A 24,278-nucleotide genomic window follows, 5' to 3' on the forward strand; every position below is an offset into this window, starting at 1 on the left:
ACTGAGAAGTAAGGAGGGTGGTGATGGGGTGTATTTTTTGTCTGCGCTCCCTTGATTCAGAGGCTTGGCCTGGCAGTCGCTGCATTCTTCCAGGAGCCCAGCTCCTCCTCTATGGCTCCAGTCTCCACTGGGCCTCAGTAATACCATCCTGTGCCTCTGCCCCTTCTGGCCTCCATGTGGTAATAGCTTCCACTGTGGAGAGCTCCTGGGTGCCTCCACATCCCTGGTCAGCTCCCTAACCCGGCTGTCATCCCTGGAAATATCCCTTTATTAAAATCTCTTCAGTGGAACAATGTGAGTAGAATCCTGGAACTAGACTCCACGGGTCAAATTTGTTCCGGCATTCTAAACCGAGGGACAACTGTCTAGGGGCTAACAAAGTCTATGCTAAACAACAACACCATGGAGAAAATTGCTTTATAGTAGCTCAGAGCCCTAAGATTCAGCAGCTGTCCAACAAATGCTCAGAGCACACCTTTCTCAGCAGCAGGGTCTGCCCCATGGAGGCAAAATCTAAAGGGCAGCCGGGGTCAGCCTGTCTCCAGCTCTCTGCCCTGCTGGACCCACTTGGGGGGACTGAGTTTCTGAGCTCTCTGGAGGGTGTGTAGAGATCATTTTTCTCTCAACCTCTCTCTCATCCCCGCTGCCATGCATAAAACTAATCTGCTTTCCATTTCCCAAATCCTGGAATATGAAATCATTATCCACCCAGCTGCCCAAGATGGAAACCAGAGTTAATTGGATTTTTTTCTTCCACCAAGTCCAGTTGGTGTTCATATCCGTCCTCTCTTCCATCTGCTCTCCCTTCTCTGTCCCCACAGGCACCACCTTGTTTGAACCTGTAGTTCTCAATCAGGATCAAGCAGGGAGTTTGTTTTTTTTTTTTCCAAAATTCAGATGCTTACCTGAGCACCCAGATACCGGCGCTGTTCAGTCATCCCCTTTGAGGCGCCTCCCTTGAGTCACCTAATCAAGCTATTCTTTCTTCCTCTGCGCTATTGCAGAACCTCATGTGTGTCTCTGTCACAATCTTGGTCTTATTTTTTTCTATTTTAGATTCATTGTATTATTTTTAAAATTCTATCTAAATTTATATGTCAGAATCAGCTTGTCAACGTCTAAAAACTCCAGCTGTTTTCACCCAGGATTGTGTGAATATAGATTCTATATTGAATCTATAGATCAATGTGGGGGAAACTGACATCCTGCTAATAGTGAGTCTTCACTATTCATAGACGGTGATACAGTTTTTCATGTATTTAAATATTCTTTAATTTTTCTCAGTGATTTTTTTTTTTTTTGAGACAAGTTCTTGTTCTGCCACCCAGGTGGGATGGAGTGCAGTGGCATGATCTCCTAGGCTCAAGCGATTCTGTCGCCTCAGCCACTGGAGTAGCTAGGACTTCAGGTGTGTACCACCATGCCTGGCTAATTTTTGTATTTTTTATAGAGATGGGGTTTCACCTTGTTCGAGACACAGGCTGGTCTTGAACTTCTGCGCTCAATCCATCCACCCACCCTGGCCTCCCAAAGTGCTGTGATTACAGGCATAAGTCACCATGCCCAGCCTCAGTTATGTTTTATAATCTTCAGTGTAGAAGTCTTACAAATCACTCATTAAACGTATCCCTAAATATTTCATGCTTTCCAAGGCTATTGTAAATGGGATTTATAAAATTTTAATTTTCAGTTGTTTGTTGCTAGTATATTCATTTTTGTATATTACCCTGGTATCCTTTAACCTTGCTGAATTCTCTTATTAATTATAGGATTGTGATTTTTTTTTTTTTAGATTCCATAGGATTATCCATGTAGATAATCATTTTAACCTGTAATTAGAGAAAGTTTTACTTTTTCTTTCCTATCTTTTATACCTTTTATTTCTTTTTGTTGCCTTAAACATTTCTAGGGGCTCCAGCACAATATTTCATAGATATGTTCAGAGCAGTTATCCTTTCATTGTTCCCTATCTTAGGGGAAAGCATTCAGTCTTTCACAATTATGTTGTTAGCTGTAATTTTTTTCAGATTCGCCCTTTGTCAAGTTGAAGAAGTTCCTGTCTATTCTTAGTTTGCTGATAATTTTTATCATACAGGAATATTAATTTTGTCAAATGCATCTTCTGCATCAATTGAGATGATTATTTGATTTTCTCTTTTATTCTGTGGAGAATTATTAATACATTGATTTTTTTTTTTTTTTTTTTTTTTTGTTGAGATGAAGTCTCGCTATGTTACCTGGGCTGGAGTGCAGTGGCAGTTCACAGGCGTGATCATAGTGCACCACAGCTTCACACTCCTGGGCTCAAGTGATCTTCCTGCCTCAGCCTCTCAAGTAGCTGGGACTATAGACATTGATTGATTTGTTAATGCTGAGTCAACTTTTCATTTGGTCATGCATATTCATTTTATATATTGAGGATTCATTTTGCTAATATTTTGCTGAGAATTTTTGCATCTATGTTCATGAGGGATATTGGTCTGCAATGTTTTTCTTTTTCTTTTCTTTTTTTTTTTTTTGAGACAGAATCTTGCTCTGAAGCCCAGGCTGGAGTGCAGTGGTGTGATCTCAGCTCACAGCAGCCTCTGCTTCCTGGGTTCCAGCTATTCTCCTGTCTTAGCCTCCTGGGTAGCTGGGATTACAGGTGCATGCCACCATGCCTGGCTAATTTTTGTATTTTTAGTAGAGACAGGGTTTCGCCATGTTGGCCAGGCTGGTCTCGAATGGACCTCAGGTGATCCACCCACCTCGGCTTCCAAAAGTGCTAGGATTACAGGCGTGAGCCACCGCCCCCAGCCTGTAATGTTTTTCTTAAATGGTTTTTGTCAGACCTTAATATAAAGTTTTATTTTTTATGTTACAATTTAATTTTTGATTAAAAAATGCATAATTTAAAAATGTATTAAGGCTTATGGAACAATTAGAATTACTTTTAGCAACAAATAACAGAAAAATCCAAAATATTTGTGCTTAAACAAGATATGTATATATTTTCATATAAAAGCAGACTAAGAGGAAGAGAGCCAAGCTGGGAGGGCAGCTCCACTGTGTCATTAAAGGCCCAGGCTCATTTTCTTTTCTGTTCATCCTTAAGGTCACTACATATTCCAAGATGATTGCCAGAGCTCCATCCATCAGGTCCACATTCCAGGGCAACAGCAAGAGAAAGGAGAAGAAAAAGAAAAGGATGTCTGCTCCTCACTTTTACAGAGGCTTTTCCAGAAGTCTCACATGACTTTTCTATTTATGCTTCATTGGACATCATTTTGTCATATGGCTACATCTAGTTGCAAGGAAGGCTGGGAAGTGTAATCTTTCAGCTGGGGATATTGCCCAGGATGCAGTTTCTAAGGAAGAAGGAGAGGATGGATGTGATATCATGCTGAGCAAAAGGAGCCAGGACACAAAAAGAGTACATAGTATATGATTCTAATTCATAGTGACAGAAAATAAAATCTAACTTATAGTGACAGAAAACTCATCGTTGATTGCAGACCAGGATTGAATGAGACAAAGTACAAGGAAACTTTTTGGGATAATGGAAATGTTCTGTGTTTTGATTGTGGTGATGGTTATATGACTATATAAATTTGTGAAAATTCTTCCAAATGTATACTTAAAATAGATGCATTTTTGCATATAAACCATACATCAATAAAGTTGATTTTTATAACTATGGAAAATCCCAATGCTGTAACATAACTACTCTTAAATTTTGTTCATTTTTAAGTCTTTTTAAAATTTGCTTATTTTTACCTAGTTGAAATTGGAATGCATGTACTGACTACGGATGTTTGCTTTTCTCACTTTACATCATAAAAATTTTTCATGCTGCCATATTAATCTTCATAACCATAATTTTTAAATGACTGTATAATCCTTTGGGAATTTAAAATGTAATATATACATTACATTTATATTTAAAAAAATCAAAAGTACCAAATAATACACTATGAAAGTAATTCTTCTCCCAGGTCCGACCTTTAAGACCCTTTACTTCATGGCTCATGACTGTAATCCCAGAACTTTGGGAGGCTGAGGTGGGTGGATCGCTTGAGCCTGGGAGTTCAAGACAAGCCTTGTCAACATGGTGAAACCTCGTCTCTACCAAAAATACAAAAACTAGCCGGGTGTGATGGCATGTAGTCCCAGCTACCTGGGAGGCTGAGGTGGGAGGATTGCTTGATCCAGGAAGTCGAAGCTGCAGTGATCCATGTTCATGCTCCTGCACTCCACCCTGGGTAACAGAGTGAGATCCCATCTCAAAAAAAAAAAAAAAATACCCTTAACTTAGAAGCAGTGGCTATTCCAGGTTCTAAGATATACAACCAGCAATATTCTGTGCACATAAAGACTATACATGAAGACCGTTTCCTCTTCTTTTAGGCACAAATGAGGTGATACTAGATACAGTTGGCCCTCTGTATCTGAGAATTCCACATCTGTGGATTCAACTAACTGTGAATTGATAATATTTTAAAAATCCAATATAATAATAAATAATACAAATAAAAAACAACATAGTATAACAACCACTACATAGCATTTACATTGTTTTGGGTATTATAAGTAATCTAGAGATGATTTAAAGTGTATGGAGGATGTGCATAGGTTATATACAAATAGTATATATCATTTTATATAAGGGACTTGAGCACTTTCAGATTTTGGTATTCTTGCATTGTTCCTGAACCAATCCCATGTGGATAGGGAGGGACAACAGTATTTGCTTTCTCATGTAATACATCCTGGACACTATCTCATGTTCACACATCGAGACAGGCCCTATTCTTTTTAACTACTGCCTAATACTCTATGGCATGGACATTCTATAATCTATTGAACCAATAATTGGTAAACATTTAGGGTTTTCCCAGTTCTTTTTCTGTTATACATGCCACAAGATGTAATATTGAAGTTTTGAATCAGCTACCAAGTTATAATAGATGCTGCTTTCTAAAGGAAGTGCTAGGCTGTATACAAAATTTACTACAAAAGAAGTTTAAGACCGGTTACCTGACTGTTGAAACCTCTCAGTTATACTGAAGATATAAAAGAGTGGAGACAGGAGAAGATTGCAAAGAGATTCATGAGGGCTTCCTCCTTCCCCTGAAGTCAAGAAAGGGGTATCCAACAGGTAGCTCAAGAAATGTCCTTGTTGCTCCTACTGATCTGGAGGCCAGCTGCCAGGGTTATGGTGTGTGAACCCACCCACTTGATCTGTTTTTGAGGCCAAACCCCAACAAGGTCTAGTACCAGCTGTCCTCAGAACACTGCCACTTGCTCAGAGAGAACCAGCCCTTCTAGCATCATTGGGAGCAAAGCAAAAACTCTGCAAGTCAAGTCATTGCCCATGAGGACAATATCCAACAGGTGCTTCTTGAACTTCAATGTGCATTGAAAGCACCTGGAGATCTTGCTAAACTGCAGCTCCTGGCCCAGGAGAATCAGGAACTGAAGAGTCTGCATTTCAATCAAGCTTCCAGGTGATGCCAATGCTGCTGGTCTGCAGACCAAACTTGGAACGTAGAGGACTTACAAATATATCCCAAATAATACATTCCAAAGCCAAAGTCACTTTATAAAAGCATTCTTTTGGGTTATCTCATTCATTCAGAATAATTGAGGTAGGGAAGATATTCTGAAAATTTGAAGAAGTAAATTATTTTAAAATTGTAAAACACAAGTGCCTTTATTTTATTTTTTTTGAAGGCTATATATTTTCATTGCATAGAGTGACAGAGGTTGACAAGAAGGAGGTTCTGTGAATCTACCTCAGTAAAGAGAAAAGACTTATTTGAAATTTCTAGGTCTGTTTTTTTACTAAACTCAAGACCCTCGAAACAACTTGAAAATGCCAAATTCTCTCCCACAGGCTAAAGTGCTTCAGCTGATACTTCATGCTAATAGCCATTTTTAGGGTTTTTTTTTTTAAAAAAAAAAAAAGCTCTCCTTTATTGTGTTCTCATGTACACATCGAATAAATGAGCAAATAGTTGAGTTCCTTTGCTTATAGATTAGTTCCCTCATAAATGGCACAAAAGTAATCTTTGGTTCCATCACTAAGTTGTTACAAAGTCTGTGCACTGTCCAGATGAATGACACTTTTCTAAGACCTGGGCCAGCCTGACACCAGTTTCCTTCCCACGCCCCACACCCCCAAGAATAAGCCAGGGTTGGGAGAGTGTGTTCTCCTGAACAAGGCTGAGCAATCATTTTTGCTGCCCCTGCAAAGACAGCTGGTAAGAGCCTGCTTATTACCACCTCCCCCTGCCTGTGTGGGGGTGCAAGTGGGTGAGGAGGGTTGGCAGGGAAGTGAAGAGGCTGCTTCTGGAACTTGCTAGGTAGATTACTGTGTGGCTTCTCCCTGAGTCATCAGGGCAGGGATGAGGCTGGAGGAGTGGGGTTTTCCTACCAGTATTTGAGTTTTCTTTAGGTGTGAGAGGACACAAATGGTTCAGGCAGCCAGGCCCACAGCTGCTGCCTCATTTGCATGATGATTTACATGGCTGAGGCTTGGACGCCCAAGGGTAGGCATTTTTCTAGGGTGTTTAAGGCAGATTCATCCTTTATGCATATGTATGCAAGTTAGGAGTTGTTGGGGGTGAAGAAGAATCAGGGCACTCTGTTTTTGACTGTTTCTCCATTTCTGCATTTCCACCAGCAGTGCCAGCTGCTGATGTCATCCTAGCTGTGAAGCCCAGCATCGAACCAGAGCCTGCCTTACCAAGAGCTTTATGTAGGGCTCTTGGGGTTAGAGAGGAAGGACGTGAAGAGAACTAGTGAGCACAGCCTTGGCTTTTGAGGAACTGACAGGCAGGAACAGAAGCAAATACAGATCCTGAGAACCCTCATGAAGGAGCTTCTGTGCAAATGGGTGTAGAGGGCACAAGGGTGGTGACCACATAGAAAACTTGGGTGCTATAGCCTGGGGAAAAGCAGAGATGAATTCACTGTGGCCTCTAGGTCTCAATTTCCTCCTGCTACAGTGAGACTAATAATACCTACCTTGCTCTGTTGCTTTGAGGATTAAATAAGATCATGAATGTAAAATGCCTAGAACAGTGTCTGGCTCTAAGTGATATCTGTCATGATATTAATTATTATTAATAAGACGAAACCATAGAGCAACCAAGATCCTGTCTTGCATATCCTACTTCTTTGCTGCCTTTTCTATTGTGAGAAAAGCCTGCCTTGAGCGCCCTCACTCCTTCAAACCTTGGGTTTTCTTTGGGATCTGTAAATATCAACAAATGACTGGACAGACTGCAAGGTGCCATCTGTGGCCCCCAAACAGGACAGGCCAAGGTGTGACCGAGTAGCTCACTTGAGGGTAAAACCTGGGACTTCAGCCTCAGGGACAGCGTAACTTCCCACTCTGCAACCAGCAGGCTGTAATGAGTTGGGAAATTGGGGCTCCATGGGTAGAGTAAAAAGAATGCAGAACCAAACTACATTCAAATCTCGGCTCTGTCACCAGGCGTATAACTTTGAGCAAGTTGTTTAACCTCTTTGTACCTCGGTTTCTTGATCTGTTAAATGGGGATGATAATAGTACCTATTATCACACGCATAGGGATGTTGTGTGAATCAAAAGTGTTAACACATACAGTTGTCTCTCAGTACCTTCGGGGGATTGGTTTCTTTGGGTAAAGAGAACCCAAATACTGGCAGGAAAACCTCGCTCCTCCAACCTCATCCCTGCCCTGATGACTCAGGGAGAAACCACACAGTAACTTACCTAGCAGTCTCCATGGACATCAAAATCCAAAGATGCTCAAGTCCCTGATATCAAATGGCTTAGTATTTGCATTAACTTATGCACATCCTCCTGTTTACTTTAAATCAATACCAGATTACTTATAATTCCTAATACAATGTAAATGCTATGTGAATAATTGTTATACTTTATTTATTTATTTATTTATTTATTTATTTATTTTTTTTTTTTTTTTTTTTTTTTGAGACGGAGTCTCGCTTTGTCGCCCAGGCTGGAGTGCAGTGGCCGGATCTCAGCTCACTGCAAGCTCCGCCTCCCGGGTTCACGCCATTCTCCTGCCGCAGCCTCCTGAGTAGCTGGGACTACAGGCGCCCACCACCTCGCCCGGCTAGTTTTTTTTTGTATTTTTAGTAGAGACGGGGTTTCACCATATTAGCCAGGATGGTCTCGATCTCCTGACCTCGTGATCCGCCCGTCTCGGCCTCCCAAAGTGCTGGGATTACAGGCTTGAGCCACCGCGCCCGGCCAATTGTTATACTTTATTGTTTAGGGAATAATGACAAGAAAAAATGTCTGTAGATATTCAGTACAGATGTTTTGTTTTTTAAAAATATTTTTTATCCACAGTTGGTTGAACCCACAGACATGGAAGGCTGAATGTATGAAGTACTTGGAACGGTACCTGGTCCAGAGTAAACGCAAGACAAATGATCAAATTTGGCTTTTGATAATTTTTGATTGGGGGGGGTGACTAGGGTGTGAAGGGTGTGTGGCCAGAGGACTGAGGACAGCTGGGTGGGCAGACGGAGACCTCCACTTGCCATGGTTTATGCGTCTTTAGGGAAGGAAAGGACAAAGATAGTGGCTGGGATGGAGAAGGACGCGCTTCTGCAAAGTCAAACAAAACTCCAAGGGACTCCCACTAATATCCTAGGAGCTTCCACAGGATATCAGGGCTCTGCCCAGGCCACCGTCTCCTCATCCTGCAGAGGGAGGATGGCCTCTGTCTGCGTGACCCTTCTGTGAACCACACCTGCCAGCTGCAGCCTGTGCCGCCCAGCCCCGCTGGCCTGCTCCTCCTCGGGTACATTGGTGCATGAACCTTGCCCTGGGGATGTCTGACTTCTCTACCACTATTTTTCCTTCTTTTCATTTCTGCTTTGCTTAAAAAAACTTGCTGAATGATTTGTATTAATATTTGTATAAGCCATCTTAAGTTATTCCCGGAATAGGCAGAGAAATAAAGAAATAAACCACCTAGTTCCTAGTGTTTTTAACTTTCTTAAAGTTTTTATAGCAGTGGTTTTCAAATTTATTTTTTTCAAAGGATCTCCCTTTTAAAAAATGAAATATTTTCTAGAAACCCTAACATATGTAAACAGCCTGATCAGGTTAAAGCAGGGAAAAAGACCTCAGCACCCACCCGCTGCTCACCCCCTGGCCACTCCCTGCCCGCCTTGCCTACCCCCTTGTCCCCCAAGGCGTCTTTATCAAGTCCTATCTCTGAGGGGCACTGTTTGTAAACCATGAGTCCCTTCCATGGAAACCACACTGCAATGTTTGGTATTTCATTTTGGTGCAAAAATAAGGAAGTGAGATGGTTTCCTATGACCTTTTGGACAATTTCCTAATTATTGCTGCTAAACAGCAATATCTATACCTGCTATATCTATGTCTGCTATATAGACATTAACTGCTAAAGAATGAATATTAGTTAACCTCTAACAGGAAATAACAAAATGAACAAAAGCAAAAGTCCTGTTTACCTTTCTATTACAGAAGATAATCATTTGTGAGTTTAAGTAACAATTGAGCTTTAATTATCACTGACAGAATGAAAACAAGTAACAGCTAGATGCAGATCTTCAATGTGAAATACAAACAAAATACAATTCAAAAGTAGTTTAGAAACTGAGTTTTAACGAATAATCAGTACAACTTCTACATCAGCTACCCCCAGTCTCCACCAGTACAGGGAATTCTCCGTTCCTCAAATTGTCTCTACTCTCCCATCCTTTTGTGTTTAACCCTCTCCTCAAATCCCAGCTCCTTCATGAAGCCTCGTGTGATCTACCTAGTCCAAGCCCAGTGGCACTTTATTAAATATAGTCTGCTCTTAGGGTGTGGGCTGAGTCCCCTCACTGAGGGGGCTGACGTGGCATCTGGGCCACTTTCACACAGTGGTCAGCCCTGCCGAGCGCAGTGGACACCCAACCACTGCTCCTTCCATTCTCTCTCTCATTCTCCCTGGTACTCAAGACGGTGCCTGCTTCTGAAAGAGTTAAACTTTATATGACTGTGTTGGTAGAAAGACAAGTACGTTAAATTCTCTTTCAACATCAAGTTCATTTTTCTGATTTTAAAAGAAATTAAAATATTTACATAAGCCCCTAAAAGCATGACGGGCCCTTGGCGATGCTACTGTGCACGTAGATAAAGCTGCCACTTTACTAGCTATGTGGACTTGGGCAATTTACTTAACCACTCTGGGCTTTAGTTTTCTCATTTGTAAAATGGGGATAATGATAGTGCCCAGTCCACAGAATTAAATGTCAGCTATGACTTGCCTGCATTGCAAAGTTAAAAATAGGGACACACAAAGGATAATATCTTCTTGATTTCTTTTTATGCTCTGATCCAATATCAAATTAGCTTTTCAACTTATTTTTGGCAAACATAAACTTCCTATTTCAAAGGAAAAGCACTAGAAAGAACAAATGAAACCAAACCAAAAGCTCTTCCGAGACATCCAAGGACTCTTGCCAAACTGCAACTTGATGAGTTCACAGTAAATGAATCAGAGACATATGGTTTAGATTCCCCACTCAAAGTCCTCAGAGGGAAACAGGAAGGCCAAGGACTCCAGAGAGCAGCTGGCCGTGTCATCCCCACTCTGCCAGCTGAGCAAGAGATTACCATGCCCTGGAGCCCCTCAGGCATCTCCCGGATGGTCCTTTCCCCTGGGCTCAACTCACGTTTCTCATTTGACTCTGTCTTCCTCCGGAAAGAAGATGTCATCCAGGAACTCTAACTGGAAACCGGATAGTTACCAGGGCACCCAAAACCCAGTATTTGATTATTACTTCATCCTTGACCTTCATTCCATTCATTCCCAGCTGCAGACAGTAGGATTTCTAAGGAAGAGTTAAGAGGGTAGAGGTGATTGTTGTTTTCCAGGAACTCAGCTTGTTGCCAGAGAGAGGTCACACACTAGAATGTTCCCAGTGACCAGCAAGGGAACTCTGGAATGACTCATGTGAGGACCTGCACCAGGAAAGGGAGGGTTATGGCCTAAAACCACACCACCCCCCTCACTGTATCAAACTGCATCCTTTTCAGTGACAACTTCAGCCCCTGCCCTTCCCCCACCAGGAAGCCTTCCTAGATGAACCAGAAGCACTTTCTACCCCAAGCCACCCTCACACCTCCAACACTTCATTTGCATATGTGGTTAGCTTTTTAATGATATCAGAGCAATCTGTGAACAGCTTCAGCAGGGGGCCCTCTGACATAATTGAATAAATTGGGTGTTAAAGATCTGATTGAGGCCAGGTGTGTTGGCTCACTCCTGTAATCCCAGTGCTTTGGGAGGCCTAGGAGGGAGGATTGATTGAGCCCAGGAGTTTGAGACCAGCTCCAGGCAACATGGCGAGATCCTCATCTCTAAAATACAAAATAAAAATTAGCCAGGTGTGGTGGCAGGCACCTGTAGTCCCAACTACTCAGAAGACTGAAGTGAGAGGATCGCTTGAGCCCCAGAGTTAGAGGCTACAGTGAGCTATGATTGTGCCACTGCACTCCAGCCTGGGCAACAGAGTGAGACCCTGTCTCAAAAATTTAAAAAATATATATATGACTGAGAGCCAGCTTGGTAAAGCCTTCAGAGCCAATGTGTCTGGCAGTCAGTCAACACACATGGAATGATTGCGCACTGGGGAACTGCAGTGCAAGACAGAGATGTGGAGGAAAGACCTGACTCTCAGAGATAGAAGAGTCAGGAAAGACACAAATAAAAACCCCAAAGAACTCCCAGACACAGACCTCTACAAATTGACTTGTTAACCTTTTGGACCCGATCACAGCGGAAGCAAGGGCTTCACACCATACGAACCTGGGTCAAGGCTAAGGTGTCGGGGCAGGTTCTTCTCCTCTGCTCAAGCAGGCTTTATGTGGCGCACACTCTCTCCAGGACACAAAACAAGCACCATATCCCCCCCACCCTGGCCCCCGTCATCCTCTCAGAAGGGGATCCCTGGCCTAGCAGAGAGCAAAAGGCTACAGCTCTCACCACTCAAAGCTGGGCACGACCCACCTCAAAGCTGGGCACGACCCGCCCCAAAGCAGAGAAGTGGAGGTGAGGACACTCGATAACTGCGCCAGCAGGGCTGTGCATGAAGCCAGCACCTGAGAGAAGACAGGAGGGAGGCAGAATTGAAGCCAGAGGCTGTGGTTTGTGGTGGTCACTATGGCCCACTCTGATCACTATGCACCAGGCGAGAGCCTGTGCTGGGTGCTCCTGAGCATACAGATATGCAAGACACGGCCCTTGGGGGTGGGATGTCCTATAGGAGAAATTAGCCAAAAACACAAGGCTGCCTGCATTGAATGCCAAATGATGGACACACACCATAACTGTCAGAGGAAAAGAAATAATATTTACTGAATACTTACTATGTGTTAAAGCATCTCTAAATGGTTTAGATGTATTTAATTTTTCCAACAGCCCATGAAGCGATTGCTAGTATTATTTCCACTTTATGGATGAGAAAATTGAGGCTCAAAGAGTCCTAAAGAACTTGCTTGGTGTCACACAATTTTTCATGGTAGATCCAGATTTTCAACTCAAAATTCTACCTCTCCAAGTGCGCGCGCGCGGACCCACGCACATGCATATGGTTTTCCTGGTGCGAGAGGACTTTGGGAAAGAGAGGTGACACCAGGCACAGGACTCTGGCTCCTACGCATAATTTATTTTTGACACATAGGGGGAACTTCGATGGCTGAGTTTTCAAGCAGAGGGATGTCTTCTAACGAAGAGTTCATTTTTGATGTTTAGTTGTGCAGTCGTTAAGTCTGCGAGTTGCGATGCTGCTTCAGTTGTGCTGTGGGAGAGCAGTGGCCCAGGACTGACCGGCAGGGCTGGGGAGGAGCCCACGGAAAGAGGAAGGGAGGGCAGGGGAGGGGAGAAGCAGCTGTCCCCGGGCTGCCTGGGAGTCACTGGGGAGTCCCAGCCCGCCCTTGGGCCTAGGGCTCCCCGATGGTGCCTCCACTCTTCGCAGGGCCAGGGGGCGAGGAAGGAGGAGGGAGGGAAGAGGAATCCCGGTGGGGAGTGGGATAGCGTCCTCCGCGACCGCTTGGGTCCTCCGAGGGGCAGCCTCGGAGAGGGTGGCGGCAGCGCTCGGAGTCTCCTGGATCTCAGCGCCATCTCGTGGCTGCTGGCAGGTCTGCCTTGAGCCCTCTTGGCGCACACGGAAAACCGGAGCTCGTCCCATCAGCGGCAGGTGCTCTCCGGCCAGCAGTGAGCCCCAGGGGGCTTTCTCCTGCGTCAGGGAGCCAGGAGGGGAAGCGGGCATGGGTGCTGGGACCAGATTTGCCTGGCTCTGTGCTCCTGGGTAAGGACTGATTGTCAAGAGTGGGCCTCCAGTTCTACCCCAGGCCCTGAGGGCCTTGTCCTTTTGCTGGAAGCCCCCACCGTTCTCCCCTACTCCCTCCTGTCTTCTCAAAGGATAGCATAATGGAAGAAATCATCTTTCGAGTATGCAGGCCAGAACCCTGCCCCGTTGCTTATAAGTTGTTGTCCCCGCCTCTCTCTGGGTCTCAACGGTGTCATCTGTTAAAGGGCATAATAACACCAGGAGGAGAATATATTGTAAAGCCTCTGGCACAGTGCCTTCAAGTAGTAGGAACTTAATCCATCCTTGAAGGCGACATCATCATCAGTGGTTACAACAGGTCTCAGTGTTGTGGACGCTCATGCTTAGCAGATGGTAGGTGCTCTGGGAATATTGCAAACGAGTAGCCACGCCTTCTTAGCTCCAGCCCAGGAATGGGACAGTCCTAGTGCTAGATGTTTGCCTAGTCCCATAGATGATAACAGTCCAGCTGGTCTTGCAAACCTAATAAAAATAGCTGTCTATTCTACCCATCAGCCCGGGAGAATGTTCCAGTGTCACTAGTGACTCCTGCTCCCACATCTGCCTGCAGGAAGCCCTCTTGGAACAAAAGTATCTCACTTCTAGGAGGCATCAAGGCAGTGAGGGGAGAGGGCAGTGGTGTGGGTTACATAGACCTGGGGCTCCCTTACCAGGTGAGGACCTGGGGCAGGCCACTAACCTCACCAAACCCCATGTTTGTCCTCTGTAAATCAGGGGTATGATTCTACTTCCCACCTCTTTAGGCTTTTATGGAATTAAAAGAGATTATTCATGTAAAACACTTAGCATAGTAGTTTTAGTGTGCATCAGCATCACCTGAGGATTTATTAAAACAAGAGTTGCTGGGCCCCACCTCAAGTTTCTGAAGCAGTAGGACCGTAGTGTGGCTCCATAATTTATTTGCACTTCTAATTTGCATCTCGGGGGATGTTGGTGCAATCTGTCCAGGAACCGGACTTTGAGAAGGACTAATCTAGCACATACTAGACCTTCAATGAATTTTTATTGTCATTCCCCACTTAAAAATCAAAAGAGAAAATGAGGACATACGAGGAAATGCAACCCAAATCCAGTCAAGTAAAACTATGAAACCCACATCTAGCTAGACATAAGAACAGTTCAATTTAACAAATGTTAGTTGAATGCCTTTTTCTATTTATTCCATGTATTTTGTTGGGCAGGGATTCACTCACATGCCCCATCTCTTTCGATGCTCATAACAATCTTGTGAAGTACATCATGATCTCCATTAGGAGGTGAGTGACTTGCTTACAGGCACACAGCTCTGGAAGGCAGAGCACAGTCTCAGTTGGAATCTGCTGACCCAGCTGGGCCCTTTGGAGTGCGTCTCAGACACCTCTGCATGCTGGTGGAGGCCGGCTGGGCTGATGTCAATCTGTCTCAGGTGCTGTCTGCTGAGGGCTTCTGTCTTGACTGACTTTCCTGGCCAAGCTCACTCTCTTAACCAGCTCACATTGCTTTGGGGTCAAGTGGGGATTGGTTTATCCTTGCCAGGCTCACTCGCTCTCTCTTCTCATCCACTGAACACTTGGTACTTTCAGAGCATGGCTCCCGGCAGAAGGATGCGGCCATCAGGGCCTGGGGTAGACTGAAGGCTCACCCTTGACAATCAGTCCTTATCCAGGACCTCTAGGTCTCAGGAAGAGTCCCCTTCTCCCCCATGCCGGGCATCTGAGAGGCCTCAGTAGCAAGCCACCTGGAGATGTGGGAGGAGCTGCCATCCTTCCCTACTCCGTGCCTCCTTTGCCTCTCCTAAGTGGGGTGAAGGAAGGGAAGCGCACTACACCTGGGTGGACTCTGGGACGCCAGGATTTTCTCTTTCAGTTTCCTCCTACAGAACCCAGATGGTTTGGGTATTTATGGTTGGTGGAACGAACATGGCTTTAAGAGCAAAATGACCTGATTTGAACCAATGCCAGGTCTCTGCTACCAAAATACTTGGTAGCCATTAGGAAGTCTCTTAATTTCTTTGTGTTAGTTTCATCAGCAAAAATAGGCACAGGAGGACTCGCCTTTCAAAACTGCTGTTTGGTTTGAGTGACATCTATGTGTTAAAGTTGCTGGCACCTAACGAGCAGTGTCTTAGTCCGTGCAGGCTGCTGTAACGAAGTACCATAGAGTGGGTGGCTTACACACAACCGGAATTTGTTGCTCACTATCCTAGAGGCTGGGAAGCCCACAGTCAAGGTGCTGACAGATTCAGTGTTGGGTGAAGCCTGCCTTCTGGCTGTGTCCTCACATGGTAGAAAGGGTGAGAGGTCCCTCTTCGGCCTCTTTTATAAGGGCACTAATTCCACTCAAGAGTGCGCCACCATAATCACCTCCCAATGGCCTATGATTGGGAGTTAATCACCTTGATAAGGCCCCATCACCTAATACCATCATGTTGGGGTTAAGATCTCAACATATGAGTTTTTTGGGGGATGGGGGGGCACAAACATTCAGACCAGAACAAACACCAAATAACTCTATTTTCCTTCATTTGGTATTTACTAAGCACTTACTGTGAGCCTATCCGTGGGGGTACACAGGTGAGTAAGCCAAAGTCCTTGCCTGCTGGGAGCTTCTACCCCATACCCTTGGCCTGTGTGGACAATGAGGCAGGCCTGAGACCAGATCTCACTGGGGGAGTTGGGTGTAGGAGGCAAGGCTGCTGGTCTGGGGATGGGCGCTCAGGGTGTGAACTCTGCAGCCAGGGCGACTGAAGCTTGCTCTGGGCCTGCTGGACTTGATTCGCAGCTAATGGTTTTCACAGCTTTGCCTTGGAGGCATGGAGAGCCCCATGATTCACTGAAGCCTCCTCCACTCAGCAGGCTCTGCTCTGGCATCCTTCGTTACATGTCCATTTTCCCATTCATTCATTCCACAAACATGTGTCAGGAACCCAAAGTGTGCTGGACCCTGGGGTCTGGAGTGTGGAAGACAGACTTGATGGGGAGGCTGAGCGGGGATTATACCCCCCACCCATCTTACCTCTCCTCACCAGGTCCTAAGAGGGGTTGGGGGTAAGGGAGTAGGAGCTTTTCTCCAAGTTCTCGAGGCTCACCTCATGGGGTTCAGGGAAGCCTGATGAAGGAGAAGTTTCTGAGGTTAATTGGGCTGGATGTGGCTCCAGAAGGGATATGGGATGAGGAAGGAGGAGGCATCGTGCTGGGGGACCAAGAGAGGAAGGTGCCACTGACACCTGGCTTGGAGGGAAAGGAAACCAATTTGGGTTCAGTGTAAGTGTTCCCTTGAATGTCTTTTATTTTAGAAGACGAAAAAAGAGTGAAGAGGCACAGAGTGGGGAACTGGTGGATAAAAGTGAGCACAGAGAGAGGGCGAATGCTTCCAAGGCCCTGCTCCCTCGAGCCCTCATGCTCTGTCCCTCTGTCTCCTCCACCTCTCTTCCTCCACAGGCCATCCTCTACTCTCTCGTCTCGTCAATGTCCCCCCTACCCTCCAGACTATGTCTGAAGCTCCCAAGGAATAACTGAAAAGTGCAGTGACCCCTAAACCTGCTCCCTCCCATCCCACTCCACCTCTGCATCCAGATTTTGCTTCAAAGTTCTGTCCCAAGACTTATATCCAGAAAAGAAGTCCTACTTAGAAAAACAAGCTGTCTTGATCAGAGGGTGGAAGGAGCAAACAGCCTCCTTCACACTGAGTTACGGGTTACTCTGCTAGTGAGCTTGTGAGCTGTTGTTAGTGGGTTGTCAATGCCAACTCCAAACCCCATTTACATCCTGGGGAATAGGGAAATTGCTCTTAGAGGTCTCGTTCAAGGTTAGCTGACAGATGGTGACAGTTGAGTGACTTGTCTAATGATACGCCATAAAGATTCGTTCTCTCCTCTTCCTTCTCGAATTTCCTTAGTGAGGTCCCAGCCATTCTTAAGAGCTCCCTTGTCATCTCTGTGGCCACAGACCAGCTTCTGACCTCTTCCCCAAGCACCAGGGCCTCATGGTGGTTAGGAGCTTTGGAGCCAGGGGCCTGGGTTCTTATTAGCTGTGGGAACTTGGGCAAATACTTAATCTCTTGGAGCTGTAATGTCCTCATCTGTAAGATGGGGATAAAAATATCTACCCTTTGGGATGCTATGAGAATTAAATGGGATAATGCATGTGAAGGGCTTAGCATGGTGCCTGGTAGAGAGTAATCTCTTAATGTTTGTCAGCCAATACTAATGATGTAATAACATCTCCACTTGGATGACCTACAGGTACCTTGAACTCGGTATTTCTTCCCTATAAACCAGCTTCCTGGCCTCCGTTTCTAGTTCCCTGTGAGGGAACCAGCATTCTTCCTACAAGTCTTTGGGGACAAGGTCACCTGGATTCTACTTTGTGCCTTTCTTGTGACTTTTCTACCATTCCTTTATGGCCATGTTCAGTCCTTCATTATGTCTTCCCTGGAGTCCCTGATGCCAGTCTCTCCATTCAATCCTGTCCACATAGCCATCAGATTTGGCTTTTGGATTATGTCGCTCTCCTCTTTAAGAACCTTCAATGGCTCTCTAGTGTCCACTACCAAAGTAACCACATGCTTCTTACACTTCTCTCCACAATATGCCCCGATACACCTGACCACCCACCTCCATGCCCTTCCCCTTGCCCAGCTTTTCTCCCTGGAAGTTTACATAATTGTCTCCACGACCCTCTTGTTCTCCAGTATGTGCATCACCAGCAGGACAGACTTGCAGCACCTATTCTGGGTGAAAAAGAGAATCTTTTGGTGCTACCCTCAACCAACCTGGTCCTTTCTCCACTTGGATTCTTCTCAACATTGACCCTCTTGAAAGGATCATAAAAACTCACTTTAAGGCAATATATGAGGAGTTTTGTCTCCCAGGAAGGTTTGCATTGTATCTCTAATGGTGGAGTCTCAGGCACTGACTTCCCAGGTGAAGGAAGGGTGCTTTTGGGCTGGGGCCGCCTTCCTGAAACCTCTGAAGAAACAGCACACCAGCACCTCAGTCAGCCAGCTGCATCCAGGATCAATGTTCCCCCTAGATCTGGTTCACTCTTTTGAAGCTTTGTAAGGCCCAGAAGTGAATTCCTAGCCTTTCTTTGAGCTGTCTTTGTCCAGGCATAGCTGTAGGAAAAATTGTGAAGTGGCGTGAAAAAAGTGAAGGGTTTAGTGTAGTAAATTCTGCAATTTTTCTTTAAAAAAAAAAACACTGCATTTTAAAAAATAAAAATACTATGTCCTATTGAAGGTAAATGTATTTCTACATACACATATACACAAATATACTTAAGGGATAATTCAGTTGAGAGTCGTTATACATCTTTACCATAAAAATCCTTGGTTTACCCAAATTAATGTTTCTCCTGAAAATGAGAATTCTTGAATTACATTGGATTTGGGGGAACAACTACTAATCTATAGGATGTGAGCATCTGGTAGGTACCCAATATATTTTTTATACACCTGCATATAAAGTGCAAATACTCTGGGCTGGGCAACATGGTTTTCAGTTGCATGTGCGCACGCGCGTGCATGTGTGTGTGGTAATACATTCTTATGCATTCTATCCAAATGGTATTCTGAAACAATACTGTGGCTTTATTTGATGCACTTGTATTTTTTTCCCATTATGGTTGGTTTTGAATATACCCACAATTACTGTTGTCAAAGCAGTTCCCATTTCACTCTATAAATGTAGATTCATACAGTGGTGAAATTTATACAGTTGTGATTTCACAGTGATGAAAATCGACACTGAAGAGCTGTTTCAGCCCTGTTCATCTCACCTGCTGACTACAGGTGTACAGGAAGAATGCTGATTTCCTCTGTGCCAGCCTGGGCATGACTGGTTACCCAGACTGGGCTTCCAAGGCAAACTCCACTGGTTCTAGTTTGTAAACTGTAAATGGAAACGGCTTTACTTTCTTACATATACACTTTCTACATAAAGCCCTAAAAAGTGGAAAAAAAGAAAAAAGAAAAAAAGAAAGGGCATGAAACCAACCAGAAACTGCAAAAAGGACTCATCCATGAGAGGAAGAGGATGTTGCTGCCAGGCTGGTGGGGAAGCAGGAGATCCTAGAGACTCAGGGAGGCTGAAAAGTGGAACCCAGGGCAGAGGTTGGTGTGTGCCCACGTGCACACACACACATGCACACACTCAGGCATATAACAGGAGCCCTGATAGAAAGAGCTGGAAACACAACTCTGGCATCTTAGGTGTCTCAGCCCACAGCCTTGCCCAAGCCCAGCAGAGGCTCACTCTGCCCCTTCTTATTTGCCCCTTTGCCCATGATTCTCAGATGTCAGAATCCAGGCTCTAGCCCCATGGCTCCCTGTGGAATGTCCTGGGCACCTCCTCAGGGTGTTGGGGAGACCACCATAGGGCAAGGCTCATCACAAGATAAGATTCAGGAGGCCTGGGTTCTCCCTCTGCTTCTGCCTCCATATCCGACTCAGATTCTTCTATTACAAAGAAACTCAAAGATCTCCCAGATCTCTTCCAGCTCCAACAGCAGATGATTATTTGGGAAAATAGTGAAATTCAGAGAATCAGTTTTTCAGAATGTTTTGGCTGCAAATAACAAAACACTTAGTATAAGATAACTAAATGACAAGGGCCGATTCATCACAGAAAATCCACAGTTCAGAGGGAGGTGATTCCAGGGTCATTGTGGTGGCTCTGAGAGATCAAGGACCCAGGCTCCCTCTGCCTTCTTTAGGGCTGCTGCTGCCTTCCTTCGTGGTGGCAAGATGGCTGCAGTGGCTCCAAGCTTTTCTTCTCATGTGGCAGCTTCTCAAGCAGGAAGACAATCAGTGAGGAAAGCCTTTCCCAGAAGCTTCCAGTGCTTCCCCTCAGGTCTCTTCGGCTAGAGCTGGGTCACAGGCCTAACCTTAGACCTGTCGCTGGACAAGGCGATAGGACTGACCAGTCATGGTCCCTATGCTTGGGCCAGGTAGAGATATGAAGAAATAAAAACTTGGGGTTCTATTAGAAAGAAAGGAAAGGGGAGCAGCCATTGGGTGACCAACAGTGCCTGCCATAATCAGGGGGAACATGTTCAGGAGCAAGAAACCAAGAATATCTGGTTGTTGTAACCAGGAAGGACATTTATTGGAAGAAACGTGTGGTGTGAGTCTGGAGGAAACAGTCTGGAAAAAAACCAGGAAGCACAATAAATGCCTTTTAGCCGGAGTGGCTTGGTGTGGATTCCTCATCACAGTGGAAGAATTCTAGTGCTTCTGGGCTATGCGTCACTCATTCAAGATTGAAGTCTTGGCAGCAATACAGTATTGGCTCTGGCTGGGGTTCAGGCGTATGACCTGGATAGCTGAGTGCAGAGAGAAGGAGGGCTTGGCCTTTTTAGTCTCCAAAGTGGCCACCCACCAAGACCTTATATAAAAGATTTCCCTCCAATAGGAAAGAGGAGTTGGATACTACTCGGCCAAAACAAAGCCAGATGGCCCAGCTAATATCTAGGAATTTGAAAAGCCCTTATTGAGCCTGTGGCCTGGGAAATGGGAAAGCAATGGCTGGACTGACTTATGGCCACCATGATTAATTACCAGGAAGCAATTCATGACTATATGCTTCATATGATTTTGCAAGTTTTATTAACAGCTGGGTAAGTTTACTTTGATTATAACATGACTATCTATGTCCACTAACTTTGTAGTGTGGCTAGTTGTTCACAATTTTAAGAATTATAAGAATAGAGTTGTTAAACAAAAAAAGACTTAGAAGGAACATTTAAAAAGTTACTTAGTCTCAGAGCTTGCCAGCTGGATACATCACACCTGAGTGAAGCTGTGGAAAGGCTCCGAGACACCAGAGCTGGAAACAATGCCCTCAGCTCCTGAACACGCTTGCGAGTCCCTGGAAGATCTGAGGTTCCTTTTTAAGCAGAAAGATAAGTAATGCCTTTTCACCTCAAAGTAAGGCCATTAAGCTCCAGATGATCCTCAATAAGGGACACCGTCCTCTCAATATTCAAGAATCACCTTCTACAGGGGCCTCTAGACTGCCCATTGTGGGATATGACCTAGGCGAAATCCTGCTTCTGTATTCTTTGGACTTGGCTCGATACCACTTTCAGCAACTCATGGAGCCATCTCAGCCTAGACAGTGAGAGGCTGAGACTCACAGAACCACCACCGCCCCTCGTCAGCAGGAAACAGTTACAGAAGACTGGACTTCACCCACTTTCCACCAAAGATTTGGGGTCTTGGACTCTTAAGGCAGGGGTAAATGTTACAGTAGGTAGCTAGTCAGGTATGAGCAGGGCAGGAGAAGGCTCCCCACCACACACACACCAAAGTGTTGGGCAACCATCAGGTGATGGCCAGGTGGTTGTTAACAGTTTGTTTAAAGTAATAATTGGTCACAGCTGGCGCCAGGGAACGGTAGACTCCTGCTAGATAGAAAACACCTGAAACTGATCAGCAGCTTCCCAATAAGATCCTGGAAGAATGCCAACAAATCAAACCCCCAAGTCAAGATGTCAAGCTGTGCACTTGGTTTCTTGAGTCGCCTGCTTGGCCCTCTTCCAAGTTGTACTTTCCTTCTTTCCTTTCCTGTTTTTCCTTACTGGCCTAAAGCTTTTAAAATAAACTTCCACTCCTGCTCTGAAAAAAAAATTGCTTAGTCAAAATTTATTTCAAGGCCTGAGAACATTCAGACTAATCAAAATGGCACTACTGTAACTTCTTTTTTTTCTTTTTCTTTTATTTTTATTTTTTATTTTTTTGAGACAGAGTCTTGCTCTGTTGCCCAGGCTGGAGGGCAGTGGCGCAATCTCGGCTCACTGCAACCTCCACCTCCTGGGTTCAAGTGATTCTCCTGCCTCAGCCTCCTGAGTAGCTGGGATTATAGGTGCACGCAACCACACCCGGCTAATTTTTTGTAGCTTTAGTAGAGACAGGGTTTCACTATGTTAGCCAGGATGGTCTCAATCTCCTGACCTCGTGATCCGCCTGCATCGACCTCCCCAAGTGCTGGGATAACAGGCGTGAGCCATCGTGCCCAGCCTTGTAACTTCTTATAATAGATAATTAATATAAAACTTTGAAAAATGTAGATACAGTTAACTAACCTCTACTAACCTCTATGCACCACACCATTCCATCTTAAAAGCAATGGCTGTTTAACAAAATGGAAGGTGACAACAAAGTATCAAAAAACATTCACACACTTAGAGAACATAATTAACAGCAAGCTAGTCAGACAAAACAAACACAAATGTTTTGACATTTTTCATGTTTATTTTTAACTTTGCTTCATAAAGCCACATATAATTGAGGCTTCTTTCAAGTATAGGATTTCTAATATTAAAAATAATATTTTCTACATAGCTCTATAAAGAAATGAAAAAAGCCACAAGCTGCATTGTTTACCATAAATTCATACACCAAAAAGTAAAACACAATCCAATTAAATTTATACATGTTTTCCTTTTGTCCAACAACTGTTTCAGATGTTTTTCTATGTACTTTCAAAATATTTTTATTAAAGTCAGTTCAAATTAATTTATGCAGATTAGGAAAAAAATGATCCATAGTGAATTATTTTAAAAAATTACCTTCTATATACTTCTATCCCTCCACCAAACCAACCACCAAATCTATTACTAAAGTGAACAATAATGCAATATACTGTTTGAAGGGGCCCAACGCAATCTGTAATCTTAATTTTCTAAATATCCAAAGATTTCAACTTTCTGCCAATATCAACAAAAAGACTCAAGTGGCCAAAAATCACAGTCAGTAGGACGAAAAAAATCTACAGTATGAAGATTGTTTAACAAAACCTATGCCTTTCTCTCAGGCTACAAGCATTCTTAGACTAGCATTAAATTACATTGTGTGTATACAACTACACCAGTTTAGATTTGTCCTGGAACATATAGTTACATTAACAATAAATAATTTTATAAGTATTTTATAGTTTAATTGGCTCTTAGGCTAGAGGGAAAACAAGCAGTGTGTGTGTGTGTGTGTGTGTGTGTGTGTGTGTGTGTGTGTGTTAAGAAACTGGTACATATAAACGAACGGCTATGTGTTCCTTTAAATTTTTTTTTTTATGTGTTCACTTAAATCTTGAGGAAACCTAAAGATGAAGTCTGTTGTATCTTTCTTTTTCCTAAAAAAGGAAAAAAAATCAAAGTCAAGAAAAATGTTAAAGTCTTACAGATATCTACAAGAATATCTACTCTGAAGAAGAAAGAAGTGTTATCCAACAAAAAGGAGATCTATAGATTTAAAAAAGTTTATCTTACTGTCTTAACAACAATAAAGATCTGCAGAGGGAGTCCAGACCACTTAGAACTGAGGCAGCTCTATACAGAAATGAAAATGGTGCAACGATGTGACTGCCCAGATAATGACTAAAGCCAGGTGCAGTGGCTCAGGCCTGTAATCCCAGCATTTTAAGAGGCTGAGGTGGGAGGATTGCTTGAGCCAAGAGTTTGAGACCAGCCTGGGCAACGTAGGGAGACCCTGTCTCTACAGAAAGATTTTAAAATTTAGCTGAGCACAGTGGCTTCCCCTGTAGTCCCAACTACTCAGGAGGCTGAGGTGAGAGAATTGCTTGAGCCCAGGAGGTCAAGGCTGCCATAAACCTGGATCACCATTGTACTCCAACCTGGGTGACAGGGCAAGACCCTGTGTCAATAAATAAATAAATGACAGAAAGAGAAAAAAAAAAAGAAAATGACAAAAAACAAAATTTCACAAATGTCTTCATGCTTATAATAATATATTAATGCATCATATATCACAAATACAAAGTCTGGAGTTTTCCCCTTAGGCTTATAATAAACTATAAAATTCCTATTTAATGTATTTACTTTTATAAGTCTTCTCTGTTTAGGAGTATATGCTATACAAGTACATACATGCTGGGTTTTTGCCATGAGAACTATAGTTCTCATCTCAAA

This window comes from Macaca thibetana, chromosome 1, assembly GCF_024542745.1.
Source record: "Macaca thibetana thibetana isolate TM-01 chromosome 1, ASM2454274v1, whole genome shotgun sequence".
Taxonomy (NCBI): Eukaryota; Metazoa; Chordata; class Mammalia; order Primates; family Cercopithecidae; genus Macaca; species Macaca thibetana.